We start from the raw sequence: 3,972 nt of genomic DNA, 5'->3' as shown, positions 1-3,972 counted from the left end.
GCTTGGCATTTGTCTCGGCATTTGCACTAGAAGAGTTCTCCTTAGGATATCGGCCATTCCTCCTAAGCATATTTCCCCTTGATCCATAGTTGGCCTCCGAGTCCACCATCTTCTTAATTAGTGTCGTCCCTTCCTCATCACCCAAATGGTCAAATCCCCCTCCTGCGGAGGCATTCAACATTTCTTTAGTTCTAGGCAACAAGGTTTGGAAGAAGTTTTGGGTGACATACCACTCCAGAATCCCATGGTGAGGGCAACTAGCGATAAGGTCTTGATATATATCTCATGCTTCACCCATGGATTCTCCATCCTCTTGTTGGAAAGTGTGGATTTTATTTCGAAGCATGGCGGTCTTGGATGATGGATAGTACTTGGCCATGAATGCCTTGGCTAAGGCATCCCATGTTGTGAATGTGTCGGGAGGGTGAACATTCAACCATCGGGCCGTCTTACCCGTCAAGGAGAATGGGAACAACATAATCCTTAGTGTATCTTCGGATACCTCGTTCTTTTTCATCATAGCAACTTTGTTCTTGAACTTTCTTAGATGAGCATGAGCATCTTCTTCAATGTGTCCTCCGAACAAGTCTTTTTCAATCGACCCCACTTGGGCGGGGTGCATCTCAAAGTTGTTGGGAGCCAAGGTGCCGAAATTAATTGGGTTACAAGCATCATTATGGTTAGGGCGATTATGGTCTCGTAAAACCATTGGAGGTGGTGGATTTGGTATTTGAGGGGGTGGTGATTGAGGTAGAGTTGGAATTTGAACGTTGTGAATGGGTTTTCTGAAAGAAAAGTAGATCTATATACTCAACATATTCATATATGTTTTATGTTAATTTGTCATAAAATTAAATGGTGATCTTATGCATGCAAACTATAATTAATGTAAAGAAGAAATCTTTATCTTACATTGGAATATTGGTTTATTTGGGCACAAGAGAGATCTCCTTCTCTCTTGTTCTTGTGCTTTCCTCAATGGAAGAACTAAGATCCAAGTATAGGATCTCTCCCAAAGTATAATACCCAAGGCACACTCTTAATAAAATTAAGATTATGTATACTAGAACAATATTAATTTAGTGATAAAATTGACCCAAAAATTTGGTTTTGTTCTCCTAAAACCGGTTAAGAGAAGAAGGAAGAGGAAAGTATTTTATCTTTCTAAAATTCTTATTTTAGATGATGAATGAATAATACCAATACCATAATATGTTATGTATTGAATATGATAAATATAAGGCAAAACCCTTTACTTTTCTTTGTGTAAAACCGGGTGGAAGAGGGAGAAGAGGGAGCCAATGCATGCACTAGTTGTTCTTCACAATGACAAATAGGTTTTTGCATGGCTAGTCTTTAGATAATGATCATGTTCTCCACTAATATAATCAACACAATATTATCCTAATTCTCCTCTTAATTTCGGCATACATAGATAATATGGACTCCATATTATCTTTGTCAAAATGTCAATTTGTCTTATGTCACATGTCATATGTTACATAAATTTGTTATGTATTTTTAACATACTAAAAATCAACGTATTAATAAAAATACGTCATATACAAAAATCGACCTAGTAATTCATAATTACTTGTACCACAATATTTTACCAATTATAAATCACAATAACTTGTATTTATAATAATTCATTCAATTTCAATTGTTTCCTTAAACAATGATTTCATCTGAGTAATGAAACAATTCGATTACTTAGACCGTATCTCATTTAATCAAATTTCAATGAGATACGTAAACATTACTTCCAAAATCGTCCGTCAATTTTAAATAATTTAATTGACTCCTAACGTTATACGATCAATTAATTGATCAATTAAGAGTGTTGCCCTTTAGGTATGACCTAGGGGATCAACTGATCACCACCGTCGCACGACAGTAATGTCAAACTCTAGTCAGCCAATCATTACCGATATGTGTGGACCAGTTGACAGTAAATATTACTTCCCAATTGTATTCATTATAATCAGACTTAAACATCTGATCATCATGATCAACAGTTGTGATCGCATTATTGTCGGAGGACACATATTCCAACATTTTCTATTGGAGTCTCAATTGTGTCGTTTGGTTATAGTTGGGTTATGGTTTCAATGATTGGTAGAATGAGTGAGTTTGGTTGGTCTATGTTTGCTTGAGGAGGGTTCCTAACTCTATCAAGAGTCATTGTCCTTATGGTTCGAAAGAGCCTCTCGGGGTCGGGATTGAAGAGCAAAGCTTGATGGTTCCTCCTAAGCATGCACTCGACAAACCGTTAGTCTCCTAGTGTTTTTACACACTAGGGGAGGGCAAAAATCACACACTCTAAAATGACGCACACAACTACTAAAGCAAACTAGCAAGTGAGTTAAAACTAGAGCTAAGACTTGTAACAAACTAAGTATAGCCTAATGCCATATCCGGCAACAGTGCCATTTGATGAGTAGATGTTTTGGTCGTCATTTCTACTATCAAAAACAATTTATAATAAACCCAAATTAAGTAGTATAATTAGGGTGTCGGTCTCAAGGATGACGGGGGCTTACACGATAATTTGGTTAAGTCTATGTTAAGTCTAGTAAAGATGGGGATTTGCTTAAGACTAACAACTAAATTTAAACTAGAGCAAGTAGTTAACTAGATGTGTAAACGATTGATTTAAGAATTAGGGTAGTCGGGTTCCCCTAAGCAAGGCTGGTCAACAAAGGGTGTCAAATGGTTTCTGGGTAAATATTAGTGAAGAAAGCGAGTTAATTTCTTAACCGCATCTTAAGATGGACACAGAATCATAATTAAGCATCCTATCTCATCATAAACATGCTATCAAGCAACCACATAAACTCTCATTCATAAGGAAGCTAAGCAAATTTTGTAGAAAAGTATGAACTTTCATACACATAATTCAACAACCTTCAATGCATGATTATGAACACTAATATAGCCACCAAAAAACACATGTTAACAACCCATTTGATTAACATAAACCCCCACTTAGGTTCCCCCTAAACCCTAGTGGGAGACTACTCACACATGGTTCCAAAGCAAATGTAAACAAATGAGTAAAAACAAACAAACATAGCAACAGACATTTTGTAAAGATGAACAATTACTAAATATCAAAAGGAAATGTAAACTATTGAATAAACAATATAAATAAAGATGAGAATTATACCAACAATAAGGAAAGATTGCTACTTTGATTGAATTAAGGAAGATATTCTTCTATATCTCAAAAATACAACCCAACAAACAAATGTAAACAATTGATAATAACTATTACTAAGCTAATTTTACTAAATAATTAATATTGATTAAGGAAAGATTAGTGCTTTGAGTAAGGAAAGATTGCATAAATTAATGGAATGTTTCAGATCTAGGGTTGTGTGTACAAATGATTAAGGGAGGAGGTATTTATAGGTTACGCAATAATTAGGGTGGAAATTACAAACAAGGTCATTTTGCGGAAAAGGTGGTCCCAGCCGGTGGGCCGGCTGCCGGTGCCTTGCCGGCTAGGAATACGCTGTAAGTAATTAAAGGTGAAAATGTCATCAGGTGCGACTGGCCGGTGGGCCGACTGTCGGTGTGTAATACCCGCCCTTTTTAGAGACCCGTTGACCAGCTTTGACCGACCTTGGGAGCAGTGATAGTCCTTAGAAGTGCGTACCAGAGTTATCTTATGTTGTGAGTTAGGAGTGGTACTCGATAGAGTAGAGGCTACTCGATCGAGTAGCTTGGATACTCGATCGAGTAGGGGCCACTCCATCGAGTTGGTGGGCCACTCGATCGAGTAGCATCTTTTTAGCGAAGGTTTATAATCGTGTTTTGTTAAATCCGCAAATCATTTCCGCCTCTTTCTCCTAAACCTAGATGTCGCCCTTTCCTCTTCCCTTCACCATATGTCCTCCATGGAAGCCTTTGAAGGTCCTTATGCCTTAGGAGTGCGTAACTTGAGTCGGGTATCGATCCTTTGCCAAG

General features: G+C 37.4%; 1 non-coding gene across 1 annotated transcript; it reads left to right on the top strand.

Annotated features, from left to right (window-relative positions):
• Positions 1-239: 239 nt before the first annotated feature.
• Positions 240-346, top strand: LOC141644991 (small nucleolar RNA R71). The gene has a single exon (XR_012544589.1). It is a non-coding gene; the product is annotated as a small nucleolar RNA R71 (small nucleolar RNA).
• The last annotated feature ends 3,626 nt before the right edge of the window (positions 347-3,972 follow it).

Source organism: Silene latifolia, chromosome 2 (genome assembly GCF_048544455.1).
Source record: "Silene latifolia isolate original U9 population chromosome 2, ASM4854445v1, whole genome shotgun sequence".
Taxonomy (NCBI): domain Eukaryota; kingdom Viridiplantae; phylum Streptophyta; class Magnoliopsida; order Caryophyllales; family Caryophyllaceae; genus Silene; species Silene latifolia.
Note: the sequence above shows the minus strand (reverse complement) of the source record. Positions and strands in the feature narration are given on the sequence as shown.